This window comes from Nansenia antarctica (assembly GCF_963989245.1).
Source record: "Nansenia antarctica genome assembly, chromosome: 4".
NCBI lineage: Eukaryota > Metazoa > Chordata > Actinopteri > Argentiniformes > Microstomatidae > Nansenia > Nansenia antarctica.
The window spans coordinates 58,023,400-58,033,530 of NC_137689.1; the positions used below are offsets into that span (position 1 = coordinate 58,023,400).

The 10,131-nt window shown below is 46.7% G+C and overlaps 1 protein-coding gene across 1 annotated transcript in view; it reads right to left on the minus strand.

Annotated features, from left to right (window-relative positions):
* The window catches only part of mef2ca (myocyte enhancer factor 2ca), a 15,225-nt gene extending 13,841 nt beyond the window's left edge, over positions 1–1,384 (minus strand). The window contains exon 1 of the mRNA XM_080528321.1: positions 1,310–1,384. The gene's annotated coding sequence lies outside the window, so the exon portion shown is untranslated. The remainder of the gene's footprint in view (positions 1–1,309) is intronic.
* Positions 1,385–10,131: the final 8,747 nt, after the last annotated feature.

Genomic DNA, 10,131 nt, shown 5'->3' on the forward strand with positions numbered 1-10,131 from the left:
TGTCAGCCAGCGAGTGAGGCTGCCTCTTTATTTCAGCACGACCCGAAGAACAAAATCTGCATTTCAGAGTAGCAAGAGTAGGCGTTAAGGCCAATACATGCATTTCTGCTTTCAAGGGAAGACAGCGTTTGACCTAAAAGCAGTGTGTGTGTGTGTGTGTGTGTGTGTGTGTGTGTGTTTCCCACTGTGAGTGTGTTCCCACTTTGAGGATGTGACGTAGACACCGCTCTCTGTATATTCCAAGCCAGGATGACAGCAGTTCTCCACCCAATTCCTTCTTCTCACACACACAGACACACACACACACACACATTTCCTCCTCTATTTATAGACTACAAGTAAACTGAAAGGAAATGAACTTTTTACCCCAAACAACAAAAGCAGTATCTGGTTCACAGACTGAGAGAGTGAGGCCCAGAGACAGATGGAGCCAGTAGAACCAGTGGACCAATGGACCACAGCCACACAGCAGAGTCCTCATTTACCCTGACCTCCTCTCTACTAACACAATACACACCACTCCTCTACTCGCTTTCTCAGAAAACCCATTCATTTGCTCTCACAATAAAAACAAACACACACACACATACACGCAGTCACGCATCGACACACAAACACACACACACACACACACACCGGATACATACACAGACTCACACACACACACACATCATCATCATCCAGAGTGAGAGCTGGAGCAAAAATAGTGTAGTGAATGCCGACAGAGCAGAGAGGAGTAGACAGACTGTGTATGCTAGGGCTGGAGAGAGCAACAGTGGGTGACGGGTGGCAATGCCCTTGTATTCCTTGGCAGGACAGCCTACATGTCTGTGTCAGAGTGAGGGGGAGGGTGGGGGGGGGGGCGAGGGGGGGAGCTGGGGAGGGGGCACAGAGAGGGCAGGACAGGGTAGGTAGGTGGTGGTGATTGCAGGGCAGTGGATGCAATGAGAACTAGGCCTATATATGTATATTATAATGTCCAGTACTTAAATCCCCAAATCATAATATTCCACCAGATTTCCCCCTGCTGATGCAGAAATAGAATCATACATAATAGAATCATACTATCACCTCATCATGCAGGAGGAAGACATGTGGCAAAGTACGGTACATGATTTGGGACTATTATCTGCATCATACCGTTGAAGAAGCTGGCAAATAGAGTACATCCTTCAAACTCTATTTATAATAAAAAAGTTATAAATAAGATGGACGTTTTCACCTTTTTTCACCCCACTCTCAACTGTGACCACATGACACCCTATAAATACCTCTCTAACACACGTAGCACAGGAGGGTTTCTGATTACCTCTGGCTACATGCTGCGGCCTCACAAAGACTCCTCTGTTCTCATCATTCTGCTCTGACCGGAGGACACAGCACGATGCACTCAATTGGCCATTTTACCCTGGTGACAAAGATAAATGACATTCACTCGAAAACATTTGAGTCTTTGGGGCAACAGCCGGTTGTGTGTCGAGTGAGAGTCTTACAAGAGGGTGTGTACGTACTGTGTGTGTGTGTGTGTGTGTGTGTGTGTGTGTGTGTGTGTGTGTTCAATTCTCTTTGGTGAGAGAAGAGTCTTTTATTGCAAAAAAAACTCAGGGAGTAAAGAGAGATTATCGGGGTTCTCTTTTTATTTCCCCTTGAACAAACCCATAAAATGCCTGAAATATGCTTATGAAGTTCAAAATCAGATACTGTGTGAAAATATTGGACGTGTTCATGTGTCACTATCCAGGGGGGGCTGCAGTAACTTCAGGTCTAGTCAGTTCCATTCGCTGACCTCCACTACACTTGGCTGTCCTTCTCACACCCAGAACCATTGTGTGTGATGTCACAGCGCCAGGCATAGCTGTGTTCTGATTAGACAGTACTGAGAGGTCAGATACTGTGTGACCCCCTGGGGAGAGGGTGTACCACTGTACCAGGGTAGTGGCCCAGTGCCATGGCTCCAGGGTCAGCTCTCCTTGTCATACTCCTCATGGTAAAGGTTAGGATGTGATAGTGGGAAACCCCATCGCCACTGGCTGCATCACAACTATTGTATTGTATCACAATACATTTCTATCATCCCCTCTCTCTTGGTGTCCATATCTATGATCAGGCAGAGCAGCAGGTGTATAGGCTTTTGTTTCAGCTGAACACACCAGATTCAATCATTTATTGTAATTGAATATGATTTCATTGAATATGATTTCAATTACAATTTCTAACAGTGATGATTTAACTTCAAATACCATAAATACCCTAACCCTAATCAACTAATTAAGTATTAGGAAGAAGTTTTAACCCAACATCATATTGTGGGGGCTGTGTTCTGCACTGCTCTATCAATTTGATGATAAAAAAAAAAAGAACACATTCTTTGCGCGTTTTACCATTACTCATTACAATTAAGCTATAGTTGACTCACGAATCAACTGGGTACGTCATCTATTTAATTGTCAGCAATGAGGATATAAGACATGGCCAATCAAGCAAGGGAATACTGCCATGTGAATGAATAGTTCAACTTCAAGAACATTGTGTTTTGTTAATTTATTACCAAGCTATCATCATATGTAATACCTCATATAGGCCTACGAATTAAGAGACCTAAACGCGTTTACATTACAGTCAAGTCTGGAATGATCTTGTTTTGGAACACAAAATCTGTGCGCAAATTGTCAACAGATCACATGCGTCAACTTGGTCTCAAAGCCATGATGAGAACACGCACTTACTTGACTCCGCATGGGGCTGGTGGCTGTTTCAGAGTCCACTACACAGACGTGTTCGCGAGCCTTGTCCGGTTGAACCGTGCAGCGGAAGAGCAGTCTTTGCGCGTCAGCTAGTTAAAACAGTAACTCAATTGAACTCCAGAGAGTCTGGACGATCTACGTCTGACGGAACAGCGACAGCAGGAGAAACGCTAAGCCCACTCCCTCCCCGTCTCCTCCTCAGCAGGTCTGAAGTTGAAGGAGAGCAGACCGAGTGGAGTCCTCCCAGCAGGTCCTGACTGAGTGACTGAGAGAGTGAGAGAGTGATGGCCCGGGAAAGGAGGAGGGGAAGGAAAGGGGGATTATCCCGCTAATGTTTGTTTTCCCGTTGGTTGGCGATGTGCGACACTTCCACAGCTCGCTTGCACCTTCACTAACCCCCCCCCCCCCCACACACACACACACACACATATATACACATACACACACACATACACACACACACACACATCATATATACACATACACACACACACACACACACACACCCACACACAGCCACCCCCACACACACACATACACACACACACACACACACACACACACACACACACACACACAGCCACACACACACACACACACACACACACACACACACACACACACACACACACTTGGCTGTAAGTGAGTATGGTCAACAATATGTGCACCAATGTTACAAGCCACTGACACTCTCTCAGTACATTTCCATTTCAGTAGTTAAGCTGTGGACCTCTTAAACTTACCAGTCAATCACTTGCTTCTGTTAAATCTTCAACCCCAGATCACCTCTGTACCCGGACCTGTCCGTGTTTCAGTCTTTGCTCCTGTCTGTCTGTCTGTCTGTCTGTCTATCTGTGTTTCGATCCAGGGTTTCAGCTCTCCATCAGTGAGTCCCTTAGGGCGCCTGGTCCGTAGGTTTAACTGAGCAGCACCTGAGAAACGATGACAGCATGAGGCGGCAGCTGGTGCTGATATAACAACTTAGCATGTGTTTCTATAGACACACGCAGGGCCGTTTCAGCCAGACATAGGCTCCAGCATACCCCTGGTGTTGTGATCCCCCCCAGATATACAGTTAGAACCAAGTTGATAGTGTATGGCAGTTGTGTTGGTGACTGGATGCTATGCAGGGGGATCACCGTAGGGTGGGAGTAATCATAGAGAATTTACCAGATTTCTGTTCAAAATCAGCATGGAAAAACAAGCAATTTATGCACAGTTCCACCTCCTACAGAATCCCAAGTTAATGGCTTAATATATACTAATTTAGTCAATGAAGGAATGTCAGTGGCTGGCACACATTAATGCATGAAGTATTGGCCTATAGCTCACTGGCGCCTTGCAGTGAACACGTTTGGTAACTGCACCTGTTTACTGAGTCAGTACCAGCATGATGGAAGGACAGATGGAGTTGTGCAATTACTCTCATGCTGGTTTTACTAGTACTTCTATCTCTCTCTTTCTCTCTCTTTCTCTCTCTCTCTCTCTCACACACACACACACACACATGGGACTGTTTTTCAATGCAAATACCCCCACCCCCCTCCCTAAAGCTGCCAAGTGTGGGTAAGGTCATTACCTGAACCTTGCTAGCTAGTACACTAGCATAGTTACAAGAGCCATGCTGATATTCAGTGTGGGTACATCTGCATAGATGTATATTTGGAATCCCATATGGATGTTTTATGAAAGGTAATCTCTCTTTGCTGTTGTCATTGAAGATGCATTTACTGTATGTAATGCAAGGTGGCACAGGTGGGGAAGTCTGTGCGTATTTGTGTGTCCCATGGGGGTCTAGTTTGGTCATTATTGGCAGAGACCAGTCTCCCTAGAGCGCTACACCTGTCATCAATTATGGATGGGCCTATTGGAAACATGGTTCCTTTTGTTGTGTGCTGGGATCCTGTTTCACTGATGGACCGGCAGCATGGAAACTCCCTGAGAAAGATGCAGCGTTTTCTAATGTTCTCTCACCTGGCAAAAGTGCCGTCATTGTTCCCTTTCACTCGCATTGCTCAGTTCTCACACGCACAAACACACATGATACACACACACGCACACACACACACACACACACACACACAGACACACACACACTCATACACTGATACACACACACACACAGACACACACATACACAGACACACACAGACATACACATACACGCGCATAAACTGGTAAGACAGGTGAGACAGCAGTAACAACAAAGGAACAGTACTGCCAAAAAAAATGTTTTGCAACAAACCAAAGGGGTTACAAGCTCTAGACAGACAGGTATGGCAAAGCATTGGCTATAACCTAACCAACCTACTAAATAAAAAGTGAAGTGCAGTAAGTAAGTGTGCTGTTTATCATGCAGTTAATGCTGTAAGCCGTGATGAGTATGCCCTCCTCTGAGGTCATGGCAAAGGGGTCAGAGGTCACTGTTAAACAGGGGTCTAAATATCAGAGGTCACAGTGGAACAGAGGGCAAAGAAAGACTGCAATTAGTATGTTTGTTGTCAACATGGGTATACATTTTTCCAAACGGACTTCCGGATTGTCTGAGTTCATAAATCCAACGTCAGGAGAACAATGTTAGTGTTTAGTTTTGTTGGTAATCCCTGATTAGTGTTTGTTATGTTCGGAGCCCCCCAGTACACTGTGTCCCAGAGCTCTGGATTGTGGCCTGGCTTGAATAGGGCCCTGCAGTACAGTACCACCCAGGCCTACAGTATAGTACCACCCAGGCCTACAGTGTGTGTCTCTCTGTCCCAGCCCATTGTGGGATTGACTCCTGCAGCTGTGGCTCTATCTCTCAGCCTCAGTATGTGACAGCCAGGACATGCCACAGAGAGAGCGAGACACCGTCAGCCAGCCAGCCACACACGAAGGTGACAGATGGCTGTAGAGCTGTGGCTGAAGTACCTCCCTTTAAAACTGACCTCACCTCCAAACATTTTCCTTCGTTTTCTGTTTGAATCTTTCTCTCCGTTATCCGTCAGTGTACTCTGAGAGGACAACTGTACTGGATGATACATCTCTATAGACTCCCAAACACATCGTTGACCATTTATTTATGACCTAGTAATCCAAAAGTAGTTCTCTAAAGCATTCTTGGCCTCAAGCTTCAGGAACAGATTCACTTTCCCCCTGATTTAGGGAAAGATCACAAATAATTCATAGCCTCTAGTACCTAATTTATTTTCAGCAGATAAAACCACAATTAATGCTCTTTCCACTTCCATCCACGTATAGTATACTTCATACAATATGAAAAAACACAGTCTGATCGTAGAAAAGACCGTCTGACCAAGACCAAACGTGCTAAAGCACACTCACAAATACACACGCACACACACACTCTCTCACTCTTCCTTGCTGTCCATGTTGTTTTGCTCTCCATGGTGTCTTCATTTCTACCCAAGACTCAAAAGTAATGTGAAACCTCAAAGGGAACTATGACTTTTGAGGCCCACACACACACACACACACACACACACACACACACACACGCACACACACACGCACACACACTCATATTAACACACTCTCTCTACACAAACTCACCAGTGCAGTTTCTTCACCTGGAAGGTTCCCCTACAGCTCCAGCTGTGGGTCAAGTCAGTCAATCCTTTATATTGAAAAAGAGAGATGAAAAAGAGAGATGAAAAAGAGGTATAGACGTATAAAGCCAGACCAGCTGGCTTTGAGAACCCTGAGATGGGCTGCGTGTGGCTTGCTAGTCAGTGCGCACTGAGGGTAGGGACAAACTCAGCCCCCACCAGCATTGGCTAACACACACACTCGCTCACGGACACAGACGCACACACACACGCGCACACACACACACACACACACCCACACACACACACACACACACACACACACACCCTGTGACCTCCTCTGTGTCCGTGCTAGTTGAGTGCATGTCTGGCAGAGGCCTAGTCACCTGTCGCTGTCACTCTGGATATATATTTAGATGTGAGGTGTCGCTGACGCTGTGTGTGTGCGTGTGTGCGTGTGTGCGTGTGTGTGTGTGTGTGTGTGTGTACACGTGTACGTGCACGCGTGTGTGTGTGTGTGTGTGTGTGGTGCTGCTAAAACTCTGTGGGGCCTTTGCATACGGGCCCAGGATTAGTGATCTAAAGGCCCAGATTACAGAGAAGTAGAGTGAGAGAGAGGAAGGGGGAGAATGGGAGAGTGAGAGAGAGGAGGGGGGAGAATGGGAGAGTGAGAGAGAGGAGGGGGGAGAATGGGAGAGTGAGAGAGAGGAGGGGGGAGAATGGGAGAGTGAGAGAGAGGAGGGAGGGAGAGAGTGGGAGAGAGAGAGAGGAGGGAGGGAGAATGGGAGAGTGAGAGAGAGGAGGGAGGGAGAATGGGAGAGTGAGAGAGAGGAGGGGGGAGAATGGGAGAGTGAGAGAGAGGAGGGAGGGAGAGAGTAGGAGAGAGAGAGAGGAGGGAGGGAGAATGGGAGAGTGAGAGAGAGGAGGGATGGAGAGTGGCAGTGGTAGAGAGAGTGAGAGACAGAGAGAGAGAGAGAGAGAGAGAGAGAGAGAGAGAGAGAGAGAGAGAGAGAGAGATCAACCCTATGGACACATTACAATGAGCATCTGGTTGTCTCTGCTGGCTCTTACAGTAAATCAATGCAGATTAAGGAAAGGATACAAGCAGGGGAGTCCTCAGGCAGAGGAGACATGGTGGACGTTGAACAAGGACCAACGATAACACACGCACACACGCACACACACACACACACACACACATACGCACGTACACATACGCACGTGCACAGCCGCACACACACACACACACACGCTCACAGACCAAGGATAACAAACGTGGGCAGCAGGTTGGTCAGGTCAGTGGGCATCTTGACACGCATGAAGGCTCCCACATAAACCGGCCCTGACTCTTATGGGAAATTGCACTTTTCTCACATTTAATGGCTTCTCGGCACTGTTGACACTATTTAGCCATCACTGCCCCCTCGCCAGGAACCAGCGTCCCCGGGTGGCCGTGTCCCATCACCACAACTACAGCCCTGGGACGGGGGTGAGGCAGTCCACTGTCGTAGATTCATCTGTGTAGCTTAGCAATTGAGGTGGAAACCTTGGAGCGGTTATCGAGTGACCCTGCTGGTAGAGGGCTTGTGTCATGATGGACCGAAATATTGATGATTGTCAATATACAGAGAGGCTACAATAGTGATATAGACTGTGTGTGTGTGTGTGTGTGTGTGTGTAAGTGTGTGTAAGTGTGTGTAAGTGTGTGTGTGTCTGTGCGTGTCTGTGTGTGTGTCTGTGCGTGTCTGTCTGTGCGTGTCTGTGTGTGTGTGTGTGTGTCTGTGCGTGTCTGTCTGTGTCTGTGCATGTGTGCGTGTACCGTTTCCCTCCATAGCTGTTTAGTCTCCTGACAGGTTCATCTAAGCCAGAGGGGAGGAGGAGGGGAGGAGAGGAGGAATAGAGTGATTGTTTACACGGCACTCTCCCCAGGATGCCAGTAAAACATGGAACTGAAATTGAATGATGAGCTGGCACCTCGAATCCTTCAGCACAGTTACTCCAGGCATTTACAGTTTGTTTTCATGCTGAATTCATTCCCTAGAACATGAAATGGACCATTGAACATGAATATCCTCGGCCAGCCAGGAAGGATCTGAAAGGAACATGTCTCCTCTCTCCCTCCTCTCTCCTCTGTTAGGCCTGCAGCAGCCCTTCCAGGAGGGGGGGCGGGGGTAGAGGCCAGACAGGCCAGCTTTCAGGGCTCATCCCCTGGGCTCACACTGTCTAAGTGGCTGGAACTTCAATCTCTCCACTGCCAACTTTGGAATAGGGTTTGTGTGTGCGTGTGTGTGTGTGTGTTTGTGTGTGTGTTTGTGTGTGTAGGGGGGACAGGAGGAGGAAGAGGTGTGGGTGAAACATAAACAAGCAGCGCCGGTACCAATAAGCGCTTTCTGAAGAGAACCAGATGTATACAGAGGACTCCTGAAAATATTATTTCTGGTGGGAGAGAGACGTCTTAACCCCTTCCTCTGCCCCTCCTCCAGAATAACACCCACTCATCCCATGTTCTGCCACACCCCTCCCTGCCTCCCTCCCTCTCTCCCTTCTCTCTTCTCCCTCCTTCACCTGGGTGTGTCAACAGGTCACAAAATCATTATGTGTGTGTGTGGCCATTCCTGTACTTGATGCCAAATCAGGGGCGACAATGGTCAGGTTGTGTGTTCTGTTTGTCAGGGACCTGTAGGATGAACACACAGACAGACAGACAGACAGACAGACAGACAGACAGACAGACAGACAGACAGACAGACAGACAGACACACACACACACACACACACACACACATATACACACACACGCACCAGAAAACCCACATAGCCCGGAAAAACATACCGTCACACAAATCTGTCAGCTAACTCGTTAGAGTAATGGCTTGGACATGAGGATGTTTGAATGTTTTCCTTCCAAAACAGACTGGACCTCAGTCAAAGTCAAAGTCAAAATGGGTTTACTGTCGCATACTGTACTATAGCGAGGAGAGGAGTGAAATACTTGGATTGGACAGGGCCTCAACAATGTCAGACACGATATACAATAAACTCACATATCACTCATACAATGACTCACTAAATGCTAAAATACACCCTAACTAAATTGCACAACATAAATACAAATACAGTACTGGTTATTAGCAATAATAAACAATTGACAATTTAAGGGTAGGTGGTAATACAATCACATCCGTCCGTAGTGCAAATATATAGCATATGATCATATATAATATAATATATGCCAATTAACTGACGCTTTTATCCAAAGCGACTTACATTGCAGTGAGTGCATACATTTGTCAGTCTATATGATCCAATAGCTCATATAGCAGCGGTAAGGTCTAGAGTAAGGTCTAAAGTCAATAACAGCATGTTGTTGAGTGTGTTTGTGTGAGAGTCAGTGTTCAACAGGATAGCTGATCGCTCATCAGTCTAATTGTGAGTTTAGAATTATACGGTTCTATCTCCGTTTAGGGTAGTTCAGAGATATTGAGCGTAAAAGTTTTTACATTCCATTATGTTTTGTGAGATGGAACCTTTGTATTTTATTCATTACTAACTAAAAAATGTCAACATTTAAAAAAATAACACCACACAGGCATTAATAAACACCTAGTGGATGTAAAAAACTAAATTTGGACAAAAATGGAGATAGAACCTTATAATTCTAACGTCACGTAATGGCTGTGGCGTAGAAGCTGCCACAGAACCCTGTGGTCCCGGTGCTGGGGGTTCCGGTATGGTCCGCCAGGCGGGAGCAGGGGGAACAGTCCGTGTCTTCCTCAGACACCTGTTGGTGTACATGTCTTTGAGGACAGGCCATTCGTCAGCACCCTTACTCAGCACCTGTA